Here is a 23459-nt window from a genome sequence, read left to right as displayed (position 1 = left end):
TTATTTCGTAGATATTAATTTGATATTCTCCTCTGCTCGAATCATTTAAAAAATCTTTCACGAATTCCTGAAAACATCTTCAAGGGATTCTTAAAGAATTTGTTTCAAGGATTCCTTTGGAAACTCCTCGTAGAATTACTTTTAAAAACCCTAATTAATCCACCTAGCGGTGATGGTGCCTTTCTCGTGCTTTAAAATATCCTTTCAACAAAACTCGAGCGACATGTTGATGACATTGACATAAATACAAAATGAAAACTGCTTTCTAAATCTACTCAATATGGATACATTTTTTATAGCATAACATCCAATATTCGGAAAATATAAGACAACGATCCAAAACTCAAAAGAAACAAGTGTCATGAAGCCGCAAAATTTGGAAACGTCATTTTAGATTTTCCGGTCATCATTTTATGACTCCGGCTATCTACCCCAACTAAACTAACAGCCATCTTGAATATTGAGACACCATCTTGGATGTTCTGGTATTCATTTTTGGACTCTGCACCTAAAATTACATAAAATAGTCGCCGTATTGAATCTTGGCATGTCGTTTATGATTTTCTGGTTACCAGTTTTGGACGAAGACCGGCATTCTTCCCCATTCAAGCTATTTTTTTTCCTCCCCTGTTGGGGAAATTAAGCCACTGCGTCCAATATTCAAACTATAGTCATATTGCAGACCTTGTGAAACAGCGCACAGCTTGGGTTTTCTGATTACAAATTTTGAATTCTGGACATTTTTTCATACAAAATATGCCCATAATGCAAGAATAAAAAATCCTATAAAATAGGCACTAACTTGAATACTGGGCCATTATCTTGGACTTTGGACCGCTATCTTGGATACTCTGGTGGACTCCGAACATATTTCCCATACCAAATACACTTATTTTACATAGTTTTAGAGCTCAGGGTTCCTTAAAACAGCCACCATCTTCTGTTGACGCGATCAAATTCTTATTTTTCCATTCAACGTTGACCCATCCTGCTATAAATTTACACCTTTGGAATCTGAAATGGTACGATTTGCTGAGATCGCTTTAGTTTTGTCTATATTTTGTTCTCATATATGAGAACTTAGACCTATTCGTCACCGTTGTTCATACCTAATGTTTATCAGGCCATTAAACAAAGCCACGATTTAATTTTTCACATGAACGTTGGTTCTGCTACACAACAGCTAGTCTCTAATGTGATCTATGGCTATTTTCTTGCTAACCGTTCATTAGATTATCAAAAAATTTGCGATCCGATGTGTCGTATGTATGGGTTTGGTTCATTTTTATATTTGGTAATTTCCGGTGGGATAGCCGGATCTGATTCCATGAGTCATGGACCATGACGCTACCGGTTGTCCCAATTATGGTCTGAGAATATTTTATTGCTATTTATTCACCTTTACCTAATCACCGCGATTTGATATATCGCATGAATGGGTTTGCTTCACTTTTACTTCTAACAACTTTCGAAGCCACAGCTGAACCCGCAACACTACCGGGAATCTAATGTGATCTGACCCTATTTTTCCATCAGGTTGTCGATAAGTCGTGATCAGTCTTGTTAGAGATCACAGTCATTTGAACCTTTTCGTCGATATTCGGCCTCCTTTGTCTCCGACATTCGCAACACAAGCAATCAAACTACTGTTCGAAACAAAAATGTCAAACGAATGCACTTCACCACGATAGCGGCTTCGGGAGACGGTTCGGCTTTTGTTATTCCTGTCTTCTTCCATAATAAGAGCTATGTGGCTCATCTGTGTGTCGTATTCAATGCAACATGCAATAATACACTAATATTAACATTCATAACCTAGAACCGGTTTCGGAACACTACCGGTTCAGATATGATCTGAGACTATTTTCCTGCTTACCGCGCATCAGGTTATCGAAAATGCCGTGGTTTGATGTGTCGCATGCATGGGTTTGGTTCACTTGTATTTGGCCACTTCCAGCGGGACGACTAGAACCGGTTCCGGAACACTACCGGTTCAGATATGGACTGAGATGGTTTTCCTGCTCATTGTCCATCACGTCATCTAAAATGCCGTGGTTTGATGTGTCGCTTGCATGGGTTTGGTACAATTGTATATTTGGCCACCTCCAGTGGGACGCCCAGTACCGGTTCGGGAACACTACCGGTTCAGATATGGTCTGAGACTATTTTCCTGCTTACCGCTCATCAGGTTATCGAAAATGCCGTGGTTTGATGTGTCTCATGCATGGGTTTGGTTCACTTTGATATTTGCCACTTCCGGCGGGACACCCGGAACCGGTTCCGGAACACTACTGGTTCAGATGTGGTCTTAGACTATTTTTCTGCTTACCGCTCATCAGGTTATCGAAAATGCCGTGTCGCATGCATAGGTTTGACACATTTTCATATCTGGTCCCTTAATGGGGTACCGTTCCGGAACACCTAAATGGCCATATCTCCGGAACGGCTGAACCGATCCGAATCATTTCCAATAGGAAACAATGGGACCAGATTTCGCGTCGAATGAACCGTCGGTCATTGAAATCGGATGAGGTTTACTACCAAAAAGTGATGTGAGTTTTTTTGTACACACACATACAGACACACACACACACGCACACACATACACACACACATACACACACACAGACATCACCTCAATTCGTCGAGCTGAGTCGATTGGTATATGTGATTTGACCCTCCGGGCCTTCTATCAAAAAGTCATTTTTGGAGTGAACATATAGCCTTTCCAGTACACTTAGACCAAGCCCACTCATGGGCTCAATCAAGCGTTTTAACGTTAAGTAGAGCCCCGAACAAAGAAGCGAACTGCACCGGTCGCTGCTAAGTAGGGCTCGAAAGCGAAAAGTTTACGTACGGTTCGTAGCAGGGCTTAAAATATAGAGACACGCAAAGTACGGTCTCTATCCGTAGGCTCGTGCGCTCTCTCGCGTTTAGCTCTCAGGGTAGCGTAAAGAGGAGACGAAAGAACATGAGTATGGATTTGTTGCCAGGTATATAGTTTCTAGAGAATGATTTTCTTGTTTTGTATAGGTAGGAATTTATTTTAGTTTGCATCAAATATTTGAAATTTTCAACCAATCAATATCATAGATCGTTACACGAATAACACAACAAATTGTCTGACATAGAATTGTGAATACAAACGCAGAAAAATAATAGGTTTAAATTTACAAGCTTTGCTTAAGTATGTTATGAATAAAGTTTTCGCTTCTTCGCCAATTTTAGGATCATGCATATCGAAAATATATTGATTTTCTTATAAAAATAGTTACGATTGCTCATAATCGCACCTTTAGTTTTTGATTCGGCCGATCGTTTCGAAACTAATATTTGAAAAAATGTATAGTGATTCAGTAAGTTTTGCTGTTTTAACACGTACATGTTTGAGCCGGGTTTTCTACGCAGCAAGTAAAGCTTAGTTTCGCACATTTAGAAAAATGTCCAAATAAATAACTCGCGAAGTCCGTTCCGACAAGTTTCAAAATTATCGTCATCCGACGCAGATTCCGGTGAGAAGATGTACGTATTTTCTAACCCGAAAAGAAACTATTTGACGGTAATAAGTGGCCACAAGGTTTTCTTTCTTCACTTTCCGGGCTGAGATCCTCGGCTTTGAAAGAGCTGTGCCTCGCGTTTCGTTTTATCGTGTAGGGGAACTGCGGCCATAACGCCCATAGGGGGCAAGTTGCGCCACCCTTGTTTTAGGCAAACCACTTTATTTTCAGTACTTTTTTCAACTGCAATCATTAAAATAAGAATAAAAGTGCTTGTTTACATTTGAGTTTACATATTTTTACTAAAAAAATTGTACAAAAACTTCAAAAAAAGATTTTGGTTACTTTTGATGTAATTTTAGCCTGTCAAATTGTTGCACTTTTTTACATTATTTAAAAGATTTTTTTTCTCGCTATCCCCATAAACTGTTTTGCACACTCCCATTGTTTGTGTACCAAGCGGAAAAAGTATCGAACTTGGCCCTTATAACTTTTTTACAAGGGTCCAAACTTCTGAGGCATGTGTGGGGTAAAATGCCCACCCCTGGTTATTTACATTTAAATAGCCTTTTAGATCCAAATTCTGGCATAAATTATGTAGAACACAAGTTGAAACCAAGCAACAGCACATTTTTACTATGAATAAGTTCACTAATCACACATCCAGGTGTCATTTTGTAGTAATTATTGATAAAACAGCTCACTTTGACGTTTAAATGGAATTGACCCATAATTACAGGTGATCCATAATTATGCAATGACTGTATACCATTCACGCACAATAACAGTTGACAATAAACCAGGCGCGCAAGAATATGTCCACAATTTGGCATCCTGGCGTTAACTGTGGCTAGTGGCGCGTCTTACCCCGCATTGAAACTAAAAATCTGAAAATCAAACTTTTTTTCAAATTTGAATTTTTCAGTAGTAAAACATAAAACTGGTTTATGGTTTCTTCCATTTGAAAGGAAACATGTTGGTGCTTCATGTCAGTGCCAAAAAAGTGTGTATTATGAAGTGTTTCGTGGGTCAAATTGGACTCTTGCTTAACGTGGGCGTCTTACCCCCAGTTCCCCTATATTTCAAAAAGGCAAAAGGGCTTTGGTTTGATTGCTGTTTTTGAAAATGGTGGTCGTCAGTGGGTGGTTTATTAAATATACATTTAAAAATATAAATTAAATAAACGAGACATTAGGAAGAAAGTGTGCGAAATGGGTAACTTCACCGTCCACGCATCCTTCCTCCCCTGTAAATTCGAGAAGTACCTTGCCGAAATAAAATATTCTGTACTCCAAGTACTTCGAAGAATCATCTTTGCGCGTAAATACAACGCAGTAGACCAGGCCGCTTTGATGCATGTGTCATATCTCTGATATGCTGCAAGCATCAGAATTGACAAGAAAAGTAACACGATCGCTTTCCAGGGTGATTCCGCGTATGTATGAGATTAGATAAGAGTAGTTATGATTTTTCAAAGATGCATTGACTGTACCTAACTCAACTCAGATATCATAGAAACACTACAGTTATTTCTTTTTGTAAAAACTAAATCATACCGATAAAAATCTTCAAAAAAGTAGTCGAGCTGCCAAGTTTCACTAATTAAAATAGGCGGTGTGCAGGACTGCCATATTGTAGGTTCCTCGTTATAGAAAAAGCAAGGCGTTGGATGTTAAAATTCAACAATTGTTGTATGAAGTGTCAAAAAGGAGAGTGGGCTCATTATGTACTTTGACAAATACGCAGTCTACTTCAAGCGCATAGAATCTGCTTCCAACAAAATATGTTTATATACCAGCATCCAAAAGATTGCAATATATATTAAGATTTGCGAGTGATGCTTTGTAACTAAAAGGTTGTGACTGAGTATAGAATTAGCTGATGTTAAAATACACGTAATGAAAAAAGGTTGCGCAAACTTATCGCAGACTGTTAGAAGACAGCTTCTACTATGACCAGGATTCAAGAATCTTGACCTACGCGAAGTTGTAAAGGAGACAACTACGTTATAAATGTGTTGGAAATGCAAGGGATGTAATTATTCAATAAACCTAATTATTAAAAAAGATGCTAATAATCTCAAATTCAGATAAATTTCTTGCGAGAAAGGCAACACGAATATTGAAGAGATGGATATTATTTTAGATAAAAATTCAACCTACAAGTCATACAGTAAGCAACAAACATACAATTTAAAAAAAGATTGCTTGAATTCCGGGATTAAATACAATCATAAATTATTGAGAAAATGATATCTTTAAACGCACCAAAACTGGTACAAATCTCCAAGGGAATTATTTATTTGAATTCAATTTTTACTAACAGTTTTCAGTCTTATCCAAAACCCCATCTTTCATAATATGAGCACAAATTATTATACTGAATAAGATTTGCAATAACCCCATAGAAATACACAAAATATTGCGATGATTTACAGAAGTGCAAAAAAACCGATGATACGGAGAGAATAGAGACCACCGGTGCGCAAAGGCGACCGATCATTATTTTACTCACATGGAAACGAACGACCGGTGCGAAAATGGGTTGATAACGAAATTAAAAATCGTTAACGACGTGCTGTTGCGTGTGTAGTATTAAGCCCATGGGTGGGCTTGGTCTTAGTGTACGAGAAAGGCAAAAATGAACATAAAATCGAGGGTTCACTAAATCGAGGTATACCTGTAGTCTAAAAACCTACGAAAAACAGCTCTGTCCAGCTTTTGGGATAGATTAAACCCGTTCAGTGCCAATTTACAATCCCTTGCTCCGGGGTGACATCCTTTCACCAAAGCGTTGTATAAACTTTTTCCAAATTAAAGCGACCTGTGAACATCGAATTAATAGTACTTAGTTACTTTCTCCCTATCACCAGTACCTAGTTCTTCCACCTGGCGATCAAGCTCTCTGAAAACATCAAATTACCCTTAATTTCCACCAATTACTTCTCGCTGAAAGTCTCACCTCTAAACCGACCACATTCCCTTGGCTTCAACCCGTATCTGAATACCATCGAGAGAGATCGCTTTAACTGCATATCCACTTGACAGGGTGACACTCTCTCACGCCCTCATCGCCCTCGCAGAGTGGACTTGGTCCCACTCTGGTGGTGATCACGCCCGCAGCTGATTTTTGGCGTTGATACGACAAGGTTGGCAACCTCTAATCCCCCGGCGCTGAATGCGTGCGTTAAGCGAGCGGACACCGAACGTGAATCACGTGCTGCTGCTGCTGCTGCTGCTACGCGTCCAACGCCCTCGCGCCCGCGCTCATAAATTACCACGTTCGTCAAATGGGCGGATAAACAAATTAGTTTTTCTACACTCACGCTGAATACAAACCGCCTCAGCGCTGCGCAGCGATCGAAACTCGAAACTCTGTTTTGAAGGGTTTCGAGCCTCCTTACGTCATCGTCGCTCTCGCCCACTAGGGCAGTAGTGATCGCGACCACCACGTGCTGAACGAAAGCGAATTTAGGTTCCAAATCTGACAACACTCTAAAAATACTAAAATGGAAAAATGTCGAACACCGCGCGCGCGTGTTCGAACCGCGCGAGACATCAATTCAAAAACGATCAACAACGATCAAAAAGTCGCGATCGTAATTGTCTGTATAGGTGACGACGTCGCCGGTCGACCGAGTCAACCGAACCAGTTGAATTTAATGATCTTGTTCAGCGGGGAATTGTTGAAGACGCGCGGAGTGTCGTAAATCTGTGAACACTAAACGTCCGAACTCGTCCACACTGAAGGTCATCGCGATCTTATGTACCTACGTACCTGCGCTGGTGGAATCGATCGATTTACAGCTCGATTCAAGATTCACAACGAACGGTTCTCCTCTTTGACTGGCGATTACACAACTGGAACGGGAGTTGCGGGGCAAATCCCCCATGGAATGCTGAAAAGTATATTAAACAAAGGCGTTGATGATCGTTCAACGTATACGTCCGTACCGTATGGTGGTGGGCTAAGACTTCCCTTTTTACCCTGCGTATTGCACGGTTCAAGCCGGAGGTAATTGAAAATAATAGAGTGGAAAGATTTTGAAAACATCGCGATCCCGTAAGGGAAGGCATGCTCGCGATACACACGGGTGATTCTAGAGTTTGTAAAATTGGACGACCGTTGGTTGGTATAAGGAAGAGTACAGTTTTGGAAGTTATTCGAAATGCTTGTCACAATTGTGGAAAGTAGAGCAATTTCGTGTTATTCTATCATTACATAGTTTGTGTCTCGATAAAACAACTGAAATATTCCAAACAAACATATAAATGGAACGAGCTCACCAAACGGTGAAACGCTGATAGAAATACTGTATTTCAAACAAAACTCTGTCCACGGTAATTACACTATAGCTAAATAGTTTTCTCACAAACAAAAACATACGATGCAATTGTTCATGACTAAACATGATATGACATGTCAACACTTCATATGATCATGATCACCCATTATCCATCGATCAATTCTTCACGTCTGCATGGGGAGCTGCCGGAGCTACCGGAGCTGCTGGAGTTGCATCTGCTACACGAGCACCATCGGGAACGAAATCATCGTAAAAAGGTCTACCACCACCACCACCTCCACTACCTCCATTATGTCCCGATCCTCCCGATCCTTGCCGTCTGCATTGATTGGGGTTCACGCATTGCCAGCGTTGATTGCGGATGTACCCACGCTGGCAGACACACCCCGGTACACATATCTGAACGCAGTTCCGATCATTGTTGCCGTAGCATGTTTTCGGGCAAGCAGAGCCACACTGCGTGAAAATTTCGTACCTTCCAGAGCATACTACACAGAGAAAAGTGGTTCAATGTAGATCATCAAGAATTGCTTGGAAAATGGTTTTCACCACAACTCACCTTCCTGGCCTCTATTTTGATCAGGTGCCGCTGCTACGCCAAGCGAAAGGAGCAATGCCAAACTTGCGAACACGGCGATCGTGACCATTGTTGGAAAACCCATGCTTTAAACCTTTCCACATTACTTACACTTGTGGTATGAATATCAGGTGTAGCAGTTTGCACTATGTATAGTTGATGCGATGTGACCTTCTTCGGTGTTAGATTTCCTGTTTATGACCAAGTGTTGTGAATTTTTCGTAATTGAGATGTTTGCGAAGCGAACGAAATTGATCGAAAACATATTTGTTCCAAAATGTTGTTTTCAAATTAGCAAGGTCTGTAATTGAAATCACGGACGCATGCATCGACTATGGTCTATTTTGGAATCTTTTGATAACTAACTTGACATAAATTTGTTAGCATGTAAGGTCCTTAGCAATTGTTAAATCAACATTCACCTAGAACAAGATAAGTATTTAAGCTTACTTGTCCAATATTTCCAAATATTGTATTATTGCTCAAAGAAGTGTGGAGACTCAGACCTAAGCCAACCATAACAGTCAATTTAAACTATGAAGATTATTAAACCATTACCATTAACAGAACGCTGATAATGTTAATGTACCTAGAAGGTTCTTATCATTGAAATACGATGTGTATTGTTGTGAACCGCAACAATCGATATGGTATCATTATGCAATTTAGATTGAATCAAAAACAGACTATAAAGGTTTAGAAACAAAAAAGCATTTAGTTTTTAAAATATTAAAAATCTATTGTTTTTGTTACTGAATTAAAAAAGCCTTAAAATAATAAGTAAACAGAAAATCGGGTTAAGTACTGTTCCGACGACCACAGCGACGAAAAGGGACTTGCGATTGGAAGCTCGGTACGTGGAACTGCAGATCTCTCAACTTCATCGGGAGCACCCGCATACTCGCCGATATACTGAAGGACCGCGGGTTCGGAATCGTAGCGCTGCAGGAGGTGTGTTGGACAGGATCTATGGTGCGAACGTTTAGAGGTAATCATACCATCTACCAGAGTTGCGGCAACACACGTGAGCTGGGAACAGCTTTTATAGTGATGGGCGACATGCAGAGGCGCGTGATCGGTTGGTGGCCGATCGACGAAAGAATGTGCAGGTTGAGGATCAAGGGCCGATTCTTCAACATTATTTATTCAATTCCGCATAATAAACGTGCACAGCCCTCACTCCGGAAGCACTGATGATGACAAAGACGCATTTTACGCGCAGCTCGAACGCGAGTACGACCGCTGCCCAAACCACGACGTCAAGATCATCATAGGGGATCTAAACGCTCAGGTAGGCCAGGAGGAGGAATTCAGACCGACGATTGGAAAGTTCAGCGCCCACCAGCTGACGAACGAAAATGGCCTACGCCTCATCGATTTCGCCGCCTCCAAGAACATGGCCATTCGTAGCACCTTCTTCCAGCACAGCCTCCCTTATCGTTACACCTGGAGATCACCACAACAAACGGAATCGCAAATCGACCACGTTCTGATTGATGGACGGCACTTCTCCGACATTATCGACGTCAGGACCTATCGTGGCGCTAATATCGACTCCGATCACTACCTGGTGATGGTTAAACTGCGCCCAAAACTCTCCGTTATTAACAACGTACATTACCGGCGGCCGCCCCGGTACGATCTAGAGCGACTGAAGCAACCGAATGTCGCCACCGCATACGCGCAGAATCTCGAGGCAGCGTTGCCGGACGAGGGTGTGCTCGATGTGGCCCCTCTAGAGGACTGCTGGAGTACAATCAAAGCAGCCATCAACAACGCAGCTGAGAGCACTATCGGGTACGTAGAACGGAGTCGACGAAACGATTGGTTCGACGAGGGGTGCAGAGCGGTTCTGGAGGAGAAGGATGCAGCGCGGGCGGTAATGCTGCAGCATGGAACCCGACAGAATGTGGAGCGATACAGACAGAAGCGGAAGCAGCAGACCCGTCTCTTCCGGGAGAAAAAGCGCCGCCTGGAAGAAGCGGAGTGCGAGGAAATGGAACTGCTGTGCCGTTCACAGGAAACACGCAAGTTCTACCAGAAGCTCAACGCATCCCGCAAAGGCTACGTGCCGCAAGCCGAAATCTGCAGGGATAAGGACGGGAGCCTCCTGACGGACAAACGTGAGGTGATCGAAAGGTGGAAGCAGCACTTCGACGAGCACCTGAATGGCGAAGAGAATGTAGGCACGGAGGACCAAGGCAGCGGAGGAAATGACTATGTTGGTGCAGCAGAGGACGGGAACGAACCAACTCCCACGCTGAGGGAAGTTAAGGATGCCATCCACCAGCTCAAAAACAACAAAGCGGCTGGTAAGGATGGTATCGCAGCGGAACTCATCAAGATGGGCCCGGAAAAGTTGGCCACCTGTCTGCACCAGTTAGTAGTCAAGATCTGGGAAACCGAACAGCTACCGGAGGAGTGGAAGGAAGGGATAATCTGTCCCATCCACAAGAAAGGCGTCAAGTTAATGTGTGAGAACTTTCGAGCGATCACCGTTTTGAATGCCGCCTACAAAGTGCTATCCCAGATCATCTTCCGTCGTCTTTCACCTAAACTAAATGAGTTCGTGGGAAGTTACCAAGCCGGTTTCATCGACGGCCGGTCGACAACGGACCAGATCTTCACCGTACGGCAAATCCTCCAGAAATGCCGTGAATACCAGGTCCCAACGCATCACCTGTTCATCGACTTCAAAGCGGCATACGACAGTATCGACCGCACAGAGCTATGGAAAATTATGGACGAGAACAGCTTTCCCGGGAAGCTGACTAAACTGATAAGAGCAACGATGGACGGTGTGCAGAACAGCGTAAGGATTTCGGGTGAACTATCCAGTTCATTTGAATCTCGACGGGGACTACGACAAGGTGATGGACTTTCCTGCCTACTATTCAACATCGCCCTGGAAGGTGTTATGCGACGAGCCGGGCTCAACAGCCGGGGTACAATCTTCACGAAATCCAGCCAATTTGTATGTTTTGCGGATGACATGGATATTATTGCTAGGACATTTGGAACGGTGGCAGAACAGTACACCCGCCTGAAACGTGAAGCAGCAAAGGTCGGACTGGTGGTGAATGCGGCTAAGACAAAGTACATGCTGGTAGGTGGGACTGAGCGAGACAGGACAAGCCTTGGCAGCAATGTTACGATAGACGGGGATACTTTCGAGGTGGTAGAAGAATTCGTCTACCTCGGTTCCTTGCTAACGGCTGACAATAACGTGAGCCGTGAAATACGAAGGCGCATCATCAGTGGAAGTCGTGCCTATTATGGGCTCCAGAAGAAACTGCGGTCAAAAAAGATTCACCCCCGCACCAAATGTACCATGTACAAGACGTTAATAAGAACGGTGGTTCTCTACGGGCACGAGACGTGGACGATGCTCGAGGAGGACATGCAAGCACTCGGAGTTTTCGAGCGACGGGTGCTAAGGACGATCTTCGGCGGCGTGCAGGAGAACGGTGTGTGGCGGAGAAGGATGAACCACGAGCTCGCTGCACTCTACGGTGAACCCAACATCCTGAAAGTGGCTAAAGCTGGACGGATACGGTGGGCAGGGCATGTTGCAAGAATGCCGGACAACAACCCTGCAAAGTTGGTGTTTGCTAACCATCCGGTTGGTACAAGAAGGCGTGGAGCGCAGAGAGCACGATGGGCGGACCAGGTGGACCGTGATCTGGCGAGTGTTGGGCGTGACCGACGTTGGAGAGCTGCAGCTGCAAATCGAGTATTATGGCGGCAAATTGTTGATTCAGTATTATCATGAATTTGATGTTAACTAAATAAATGAATGAACTGTTCCTTTTAATCCCACTAAGAATTTGCATCCTTTGACAGATACGTATTTCGACCTCAACTGTAAGATCGTCTTCAGTGTCACGTACTTGACTCGATGTTGATAGATAAATGTTCATTGAATCCATAGAAACAAAAACTACGATCGCCAGATGATCACACAAAACTGATTAGATTTCGTGTACCTAAATCTTTCCCCCCACGCGACACTGTCTGAAATTGCCTGTAGTTTAGTAACTTAATAGGAAAAAGCATAGAAAGATTGTCAAGGCGACCATAGTTATCTATGATCGCAACTAAAAGGTCTTCTCCTAAGGGTATCGGGATGCTTCGTTGGCATGGTCCCCTCGTTCGGCCTATCTTAACGTAAACCAAAAACTCAAACAAAAACGCATAACTGGATATCGGAAAAGCTATGCGCCAAACAACTGTAACATTTTGTTTCAATTTTAGCACTTTGGAACATTAAAATTAAATGAAAATGTCACTTTGCTTAGCTTTTGTAGACGCCATGATTCTTCGGCTTAGTGGGTAGTCTTACACGTGATCATAAATGGCATGATTTTGGAACATTTCGAGTTGACTTTTCAATAACTGAACATTTGATGCGACGGTCAAAGACGCTATTTTGAACGTGTATATTTGTTTTCAACGAATAATAATTATTTTACAAATTAACTGTGGGCCGAATATTGAGGACATTTTTTTCACTATGTACACAAATCTTGGCCCATCAGTAAAGTGATGTCAACACCACCGATAAAGTGACGTCAACAACATTGCTTACGTAAGAACCAGAAAGAACGAACAGGAAGAAACATTTTGTGTGCGTTGACTTTAAAAATATAAGACAATAATAGGGTTGTGTTGTTCTTGTTACAAAATTAAGAAAGAACTTTAGTTTAAGTGATTTATTTTTAGTTTTTTGAAAATTTGGCTCCTAAAATGTAATTTGAAAGTAAGATTGGTGAACAAACAGTGATAATACTCCAGCAGAAATTATAAAAAATGAGATAATAAGTGGTTCTAGCACTTGGAAAGCAATAGGCCAACGTTGTATCCACTAATAGGCCAATTTGTGTACCATAGACCAACGTTGCATACCATCGTATCGAATCTTTTCAACGTAATTAAGTAAAATCTTGAATATTTATGTTAGTTTACTTCCAATTGGTGAAACATGCATTGCTTAGAGTGCGTAATAGGGTCAACATATTATTTCTAGTGCTATTTATTCATGAGTTATGGTCAAAATTGTCAAGGCGGCTTGCAAATTAGGCCAAGGAATGGTACATATACCCTAAGTTCCAACAAATTGGTTCGATAGGCAAACATGACACTCCGACCTAAACAGCTCAAATACCACAACCTGTTTGCCTGTTACCAATTCACAACGGTGACCCGAAGTATCAGACTTCATAGGCACGTTATCCTCCAATTTTGAACAGGTGGGCAAAATAGTAAAAGATCCGCTGGAAGAGGGCACTACCTCATGAGCGTACCACAATTATTATGAATGAATGAATGAATTATTATGATGAATTAAAGCGATTATTGTACGTGATATACTAATATTAGCCAATAAGTTGTAAATGTTCTGTTATTTAATTTAATTACACTTCCTTTAAAGAGAATAACTTCTCACTGGAAGTGTAAATACTTTGTACTTTTTTGAAATATATGAAAAGAAGAGTAGGTTTTATGCCTATGGGAGAAGAGGTTCGAATTGTAACAGGAACGTCACTCCCACGGGCTTTTCCCTACTCCAAGAATAAATAAAAAAAAGGAAAAAAAAGGTTTTAAACAGCTCCTGAAAATGGGCCTGTAAAAACGCCTAAAGCTTAAAGAGAGATTATTGCTCCTTACAACACTAGTTTAGGAACAACAAAATATCCAGAAGATTGAGGTTTTTGAAACCGCTCTTAAAGAAGCAAAAATTTAAGGTTTTTCTTGATGTTCATTTTTTTTTAGTTATAGTTTCGATCGTACTGGGCACCAAACATTTTGGAATCACTTGGGCATTTCAATTCAGGTGGACTTGGTCTGGAGAGGCGAAAATAGTATAACCTTCCCTTTTGCAAGACCCCAATAATTGGAATTGAAATGATTTCTAAAGCTTTCCAAAACATATAATTCCTGTGCTCTTGGGTCTTGGAAAATTTTTAAGATGCACTAGATGTGGATTTTCAGTAATCAATTGAGTGACTTTTAAGACATTTAGGAATATTCAAGGTCCTCCAAAAACCATTTCGAGTGAATGCTTTCCGGATATCATGATACTCTGTGTAACAGTCACAGTGGGCTCTCCAGATTGGCAAGCATGTTGGTGCACATGAAGAGTAGCGTGGCTCAAAATACAACATGTCAAAAAGTTCGATGGGCCCCCTTCTCATTTCGTTCTATATGACGCCACGATGCTCTGGTCAAATTTTCAGCTAAATCCGTTAACATTTGGGCGGTGCTAAACTTGTTTGAAGTTTGTATGGGAGTTTATATGGGAAAACATCGTTTTTTGCATTTTTCTCGCAAGGGGCACTATTTTTACTTAAATCACATAACCGAATATATAGAACTATAGTCTTATATCTACTAAAAATCTTTGTCGAAGATGGCAAAGTCATCCGAAGACCATCTGGCGGTGCTTAACATTCAACATGTAAAGGAATAACAATAGCAATAAAATCTCATTGAATGGGTACGTACTGTCTAGGCTATATCTTTTTTCGCAAGGGTCTGATCACGTTTCGGTCTTCGACAAAGTTTTTCGGTATATCCTGGGCTATAACTCTATAGAACCGATTACGTGGTTAAAGAACAATTAGAACCCTTTAAGAGAAATATGCTAAAACGATATTTTCCCATATAAACTCCCATACAAACTTCAAATGAGTTTAGCACCGCCCAAATGTTAACGGATTGAGCTGAAATTTTAACCAGAGCATCGTTGCGTCATATAGAACGAAATGAGATGGGGTCCCATCGAACTTTTTGACATGTGATTTTTCCATACAAGCTTGAGCTATGTTTTCTGGGGTAACTACTAGACTAATGCTGAGTTTCTGGCAGATCCTTGAAGTCTGATCCGTTTCTTCGATACACCCTTAAAAGATAGGGATCCTTCAAAACCTAGCTTTCAGAATCAGAATCCTGATCGTCGAGGGACAAAGATGAGTAGATATTCCGCTATGCAGCGACCGGAGCAGCTTTCATATCAGTCATGAACGCCGTTGCATTGATTTTTTTTGCGTTGTATGTATCCGTCCACATGGCTCTATCCATCCTCGCATGTTGAACAGCAAACAAAAGCAAGAACATGAGGTAGATATGGTCATTGAAACGATAACAGCCTGTGATCGCCTCGCCAGTACGTAACTCACCGGAGACCTTCTCCTTGATATCGATCTTATAGTTTGGTAGGTGAACAAACGTAAAGAGCGCATAAACGTCAATCTCATGGGCCTGCTTCCAATCACCAACTGTGACCCGAAGCTTACCTGTTCCAATCATATCAATGATTTTAACGGAAAGAAATCGCTTAGCCTTATCCTGGCTGATTTAACAGTTTTCCCGAAGCCGATATCATCTGGCAGACTGCTTCCCATTTCATCACATGGTCCAAAAGCTTGGAGTAGTGACGAACTTAATTGATCGTGCTCCCATTATACGGACAGAAGAAAAAAAATCTGCTGACCCGAGATCACGTATCGTGTAACGATTACCCGATACAGCGGCGAAACAGGATGCTGCAGCAACCAAGGACATAAGAAAAGCCAAACACCTACTGATTTGCCATCTAATATTCCTGGTCTAAAAACAAACACCAGAGAGTATTACGTCGGAATAACCCCGTAAAGTGCACCAAACAGGGAACCCCAATCCAAGGTGTCAGGCGACCCGCACTGATGTATGAATGTTTGCGGGGGAGGGGTGGTGGGTTTTTGAAATATGCTCGATTTTTAACGGAGTTTGTAACATGGGTAGATTTTTTAGTGTTACGTTACGGTGAACGTTCTACCAAATGAGCGCTAGTCCTAACTGCTTCCAACTATGGAAGAGAATATTTTATTAAGGGAAAAACTTTGCTACTTATTACCTACATTTCATACCTTGTTGGAAATGATAGGTTTTAGTTTGGTTCTGACCGAAAATGATCTTGAAACAAGGAAATCTGGATTGGTATTCCTAATATTTTTTTCGATGTTCACTGGTTTGAAGCAGTAATGACTAGGGTTCCTGATATTCGGAACAAAATTAACAAAATTATGGGAATCCTCAAAACCACTTAACCGGATGGCCCAGCCTACTGGTGTCAGGCCATTCGGCCGAAGGTCATTAGGCCGAAGGCCATTCGGCCGAAGGTCATTAGGCCGAATGGTCATTAGGCCGAATGGTCATTAGGCCGAATGGTCATAAGGCCGAATGGTCATTGGGTCTTCTTCTTGCCGTTACGTCCCCACTGAGACAAAGCCTGCTTCTCAGCTTAGTGTTCTATGAACACTTTCACAGTTATTAACTGAGAGCTTCCTCTGCAAATGACCATTTTGCATGTGTGTATCGTGTGACAGGCACGAAGATACTTTATTGATGCTGAATCTACTGATATTTTACCCATGAATTTTTCCTTCTTTTAAATATAGGCTGTTCTTTCTAGTATCATTGCTAAAATAGTTTTTAGCGCTGAAATTGCTGATATTCGATTCATAAATTTTTCCTTCTTTGAAACATAGGCTATTCTTTCTAGTTTCATTGTTAAACTAGTTTTTGGCAAAAATTGTTGGAAAAAGTAAAAACAACTTTCAATTCGTCCTGATGACCATTCGGCCTAATGACCATTCGGCCTAATGACCATTCGGCCTAATGACCATTCGGCCTAATGACCTTCGGCCTAATGACCTTCGGCCTAATGACCCAGCATCCAGCCTACTAGACTCGAAAATATTTAATTTTCTCAAAACTTTCTATGTTTGATGTTGATAAATTTAAAACATTATTCTAGGCCCTGAAGATGGGTAAATAGCCGAACCGAAACGTTGGCCATTATGAGCAGATGGTCAACGAAATTTTCAAGACAATAAGCCGAAAATTATCAAACCATTATTCATCCGAAAAAGTTCTATCCATAACAACAAATACGTCTTTTCGCTTTAAAATTGACTAAGACTATGGATCATCGATTCAAGGATTACGTGGACAACAATCGGAAGTTTTGGAATATGCCGAGCCAGATCAACATCTTTAACGAGTCTCTTTGGAAAGGGTACATGTGTACATTTGTTAAAGTGGTCATCGTTGCCAGAAGTCCACACGGGAAAATTCGTTTCCGAATCAATGCAAAAAGGTCATGAAAACTTACGATATTCCACTTCATACTTCACAATATCACGACTACCAGTCATGATATCACGAATACAACGACGAATATCATAATTATTCTAATCATTTTCATAAAAAGTGACGGTTGCCAAAGGCACTACGGCAAACTTTTACTATAGCCATATATGTAGCACTATTTCACAATATTGGTATTTGGTACAGTGGAATTCAAACTGTTAAAACTTTGAAAGTATTCCACCAAAATGGTTGGATTTTTTACTGAAAATAGTTTAACACAACAAATTTACACTGTCATAGTTTCATGAAAATCGGGACGGTGTTGCCAGTTATGCAGTCAAAATACAGCACAATAATTAAAAACAAATAGTTTTTTTTATTGGTAAAAAAGAGTACTGAATTGATTATAATGAAATTTTCGCCACTTGTTAAGCCTTGCTTGGAAAACTTACAGTCAAATTTTCAGACGTTTTGATGAGCTGACAGCAAAGTTATAGCCTAAAATGGATGCCCAAAGTTTCAAAAATTGTAATTTTATTGTATCGACAATATCTGCGCCAATACTAAACCGATTTAAATAAAAAAACGGTATTAACTACACATAACATGCTAGAAAGATTCCAGTGGTTTTCAATGGGTTTCAAGGGCGTTCCAGAGGTGTTCAAGAGGAATTCAGAGTGTTAAGGGGCTCCCAGGAGTATTTTAAGGCGTTCCAGGAGGCTCAGGAGCAACCCATGAGTTTTCAAGGGATTTCAGGGTCGTCCCATGAGTGTTCTTGGGTGTTGAGTGGGTCCCATGGGTTTCTAGGAGAGTTTCAGGGGCTTTTAAAGGCGTACTTTTCTTCTATTGTTTTCGCTTCTAATCAAATCTTCTCTGCCATTTTTGCATCTAGTCATGTTTAAAATGGTTTCAGTCCACTAGAGCTCTCTTCCAATGTGCGTTTACTTGTCATTTAAATGAATTGTCACTAGCTCGGACTAGCTGGGCACAAAACACGACAAACCTGGAAAAAAATCCGCCAAAGTGAAAAAATATCGGATGTCGGGTTAAAGTCGGGTCAAATTTTATCAAATGTTGGACCACTGTTGGACTCACATCGGATAACTGTTGGGTCTATGTTGGTTTTGTGGCCAAAATAAAAACAGGTGAATGATAGGTTGATGTTGGGTTATACGTCATCAATTACGAGCAAAGCTTCAACCGTTCAACAATTGGCGAGAACCGTCCAACATTAGGATGAGCTAGCTTAAGGAAGCGTTCAACATTTGGGTTACAGATTTCCCATACAAATGTTCTATTTTCTCTTAGAAAATGGAATTTAAGGGAATACAAATTCAATGGGCAGTATAAGGGATAAGTAGATCTAGACGTTCACTGGATATTTTTCAACTAAAGTGGAATTATGCACGGAAAAACAAACGAAAACCAAAATGCCGGTACTAACCGTTCAACAATTGGCGAATTACCCTATTCCTGGTTAAAAAAATCAGCTATTTTTGCGCGTGAAATCAAATTGTGAGTGCGCGCATTATTTTGTGTGTCTCACTTTTTTCGAGTCTTTATGCAGAACCGAACTGATTAGACAAATCGGAAATTTTGCCGGCTAGAGCAGTGGAATGCTTTTGAAATAATCATGTCCACATGTTGTAGAAAATCTGAATAAATTATGACAAATAGCACATGTAATCGATCTCAAACAAATTTCACCCTGCTATTCTCGAAGTATTCTTAATATTGCTTAATCCACCATTTTTCACTACTCCAAAACCGTTATTGACTTCAATGCTACCGACGACCGAGGCTAATCAATTATTCGCATCTTAAACCACTTACGTGCCATTTCGTGACATATGATGCCAGGTTTTTATACCGAAGACAAAGTAGCAATTCCACAACCAGCAGCTATACTAACTGCCACTTGGAGAGCACTATAGCAAGCGTCTCAGATAATTGCTCCACTGACACAGCACTGTGACTGACTGTGCTCTGGAGGTCGATTTCGCGCGCGACAGCGAAGATGCAAAACGACGACGTCTTTGCTAAAATTGCTAATTTCATAAGCAGACTTTGAATGGTTCTAGCAGATTCGTGCGCGGAAAATTTGTCGCACCCCATACTGAAACCTATAGTAGAAGACGATGTACTACCATAACAGCCGCGATGGGTCCCTCGAGAGATGGAGGTAAGCAAGGTCGTGAAATTTGACGCGTTCCTTTTATGTGGCTTTTCAGTTCATTTGCTCTTCCACCGACTGGCTGAGTGACTGACTTGACTGGCTGGGTTGTGGAAACTTTATGGATTTACTATTGCTTTTAGGTAAATTGTAAAAGCTCTCTTGAGTGGAAGGATCTCTTCCACGAGAATTAGCTTTTCCAACTCTGTTGTTTCACCATCATGTTCATGTTCGTAGAGTGGCGGTTGTTGGTGCCATCATCATCACCGTCCTTCAACCTTTCGTTTGAACCGAGTTTTGAGATGTTGCACTACACCAGCAGTAGGTATAGGGGTGAATAAACATGAAGTCACCGTTGACGCCACGATGCGATGGGTTTGCTGTTTATAGCTTTATTGCCCGTAATATTTCCTTCGACCGCAAGCGATCAGCGCCGGACGATCACGTTGCAATTTTATTTTGGTTCGTCCAATAAACAGTACATCAACAACCTTTGTCACCGGTCGGTGTGGTCGGACGGACGGTAGTGACCCTGATATGAGTCAACCCGCATATGGGAGTTTATGGTTGTTTTCAGAAGTGGATTCAACCCTTTCCTTCTCACGACTTTGAACAACTATTTCAATACCAAGAAATGTGCTTGAACAAAAATTATTGCAAATTGGTCAAATTTTTCGAAATCAACAATTTTTTAAATTGTAAATCAATAGTATTTTGATTGTTTATCAATAGTTTCACTATTGGAACAAGTAGTTGGGAGTTGAGTTTTCCTAATGAGATTACAATCAAGATCTTTAGAAGGAAAATAAATTGAGAATCAATTGATTGATTGATTGATTTATCTTTATTTGAGAGACTTTCAGCCCTTAATTGAGAATCAACAATTTCTCAATTGAATCCTGCATCCAAGCACTTTTGGAAATCGACTAAAAGCAGAAGCCTGTTCCTGTGCAAAAAGAGGGCATGAAATGAACATCAATCAACCAGCCACATTGTGCTTAATGTTTAAATGTATGCCTAATCACATTGAAAGCATTCAGTAATCAGTAATAAACCGCTGATTAAATATTATCCTGATTAAACGTTGCGAACATCAAGGCAATCTTGGAATATTTCATTCGCAACTTCATGAAAGATTTCAATAATCGGACAATCATGGCATATCCAGTTGTTTAATCTGTTTAGTGTTCAAGAAATTTCAGAAAAATTCAAAAATTTAGAAAACTGACAATTTTAGAAAATTTCAAAAAAGTTAAGAAAATTTCAGGAAATTTCAACAAACTTCAGAAAAATTCAGAAAATATCTAAAAATCAGAATATTTCAGAAAATTTCAGAAAAATTTAGAAAAATTCAGAAAATTTCTGATAATTTCAGAAAGTTTCAGAAAATTTCAAAAAATTTCAAAAAAATTCAGAAAATTTCAGAAAGTTTCAGAAAATTTCAGAAAATTCCAGAAAATTTCGGAAAATTAGAAAGTTTCAAAAAAATTCAGAAAATTTAAGAAAACTTCAGAAGATTTGAGAAAATTAAAAAAAAAATCAACAAATTACAAAAAAGTAGATAATTCCAGAAACATTTCACGGTAAAGAATGTTCGACAATTCCTTGGTCATTCGGATTTCGATTAACTGAGATCTATTAATTATTAATATGTTTAAGAATATAGGGGAACCAATTTTGGACGCAGCTACGCGCAAAAATAAAAATAAATTAAAGTGTTCAAAAGAGATTGTGTTACGCCAAAATACGTTGGTTCCCTTAGGAATTGTATTTATATTACGGACCTTGTAGCGAGTCGCTTTTTAGTATCTTGGTCACTATTTTCGGGTCAGTCACTAAAAACCTGCTATTTTCATAATATTCTAACCAAAGTCACAATTCTGGGTCACAGTATATATTTTCAATTATTTAGAGCTTTTTTTCCTGAGATGGATAATAGAAATCATACTTCTTTTGTAGACTGACTTAAATGACTAGCGCTGTTTTTTTTCCTATATTATTCTCTCTATTACAAACAACATTCTGCAGTAGGTGATAAATTATTATTGTTTAACTGGCGGTGTATTCTAAAAATGTACAGGAATTGATGGGAAAAACTACTTGAGGAAATATTTTTACTCTAAGGGAATGGCTTTAGGGTCTTGACAAAAATAAAAAATACTGCCATTTTATCTTGTCCGACGTTTCGGTCCGTTTGGGACTTCTTCTGGGACTCTTAAAGATTATTTTTTAAATCAGTTAGACAAAATTACAAAATTTTCCATTTTTACCGAATTTAAAAGATATTTCAAGACTGGAAAGCCATCCTAGAGTATAAATTGAACAGTAGAAAATAGTCAGGAAATATTTTGAGACTTCCTAGAGAAACTCTCAATAGCGATTACAGTAAATTATTTGGTAAAAATCCTGAACACTTTGCAATTTCTGAACATTTTGTCTGGAGGGTTTTAGCAAAAAAATTGTAATGTTTCTTATGCTTGATTCAATCATTTGACCATTGTTTAGGATGATTTCTTATTATATTTCTCGAACATTTCCTGTAAAATTTCTTGAATTCCCAGCATTTAGAATCTGCACAACTATACTGATGAATTCCTCAGCATTTTATACAGAAAATTCTTGTAAAATCTTCCAGGATTCGTGAATAGATTGTATTTTTCAGTAGAAATACGTAGAAAGCACGTTAGTATTTTAGGTGCAATAAAAATGTAAACTTTAAGTTTTTTTATGTTTTAACATAAGATTGAAAAATATTCATTTTTATTTTTTTAATATTTTTTTAATTTTTTGATATTTTTTTTTATTTCATTAATTGACATAGAACAAAGTAAATAATTCTTCAACTATTTATTTATGAATGAACACATTTATTACGTTTCTTATTCCATATTTTTCTTAAGTGGGTGGTCAAAAGACCAGAAATTTTCAAAAATTAAAAACTTCAGAAATCTTGACTTTTGGAACAGTTGTTTAAAACTGTTTAAAAATACGTTTAATGGGCTTTAGTGTGTTGTGGTGTAGTGAATGTATAAATATATTAATTTGGTTTTAGGATTTAATGGTTTTGGGACCAAGTCAGATGTTTTTGTATCTTTGTCAGATAGTTCAAAATATTTGGTATAATACATCCACATGTAATGATACAATGCATCGTTTTATAAGGATTTGCGATATAAGACAATTTCGGAGTAGCTATTATTAAACTACATGGCTCTCAATTAGAAAACAAGTCATATTCCAAACACCAACGTACATGCATTTCTGATTTTTTTAATATGTTATGCCGACTATTCTGAATTTGTTTCTAAAAAAATATTGAAAAAAATACGTAGATTTCTTGGTTTCGAGACCATGAAATGAATGTAATAAAAAACTTATAAGAATATTAACATATATATAAACTAGTGGTGCGTAAAAACAATCCAATTGTACAATGTACACATTCCAATAATTCCAGCTTTATATTTTGAAGTCTAACATTTCCTGTTTTTAAAAATTTGTTTTTTTTTTCTTTTTTTTCGGAAATCAATTTAAAAAAAAAAAAGATTCCCCCAACTTTGAAAGGGTACTATAATTTAAACAATTTCTACATCCGCCCATGGCTTTTGTACAACAATTACGACCAACAAGCTATTTAGGTAGCTTCAACACTGCCAAACTCGCCCGCTTAAAATTAATAAGGTCATAAAACCTATTGACCAAAAACGGTTCATACACCGGAGTGCTAACAGCTAACCTCAAATGGGTTCGGTCGCCCAACAAACTGACAGAGTC

At 39.7% G+C, this 23459-nt stretch overlaps 1 protein-coding gene across 1 annotated transcript in view; it reads left to right on the top strand.

Moving 5' to 3' along the window:
* Positions 1-23459, top strand: part of LOC109421249 (centaurin-gamma-1A) — a 560936-nt gene that overhangs the window by 472114 nt on the left and 65363 nt on the right. The window lies entirely within an intron of this gene.

The sequence above is a fragment of the Aedes albopictus genome, chromosome 2, assembly GCF_035046485.1.
Source record: "Aedes albopictus strain Foshan chromosome 2, AalbF5, whole genome shotgun sequence".
Lineage (NCBI taxonomy): Eukaryota > Metazoa > Arthropoda > Insecta > Diptera > Culicidae > Aedes > Aedes albopictus.
Note: the sequence above shows the minus strand (reverse complement) of the source record. Positions and strands in the feature narration are given on the sequence as shown.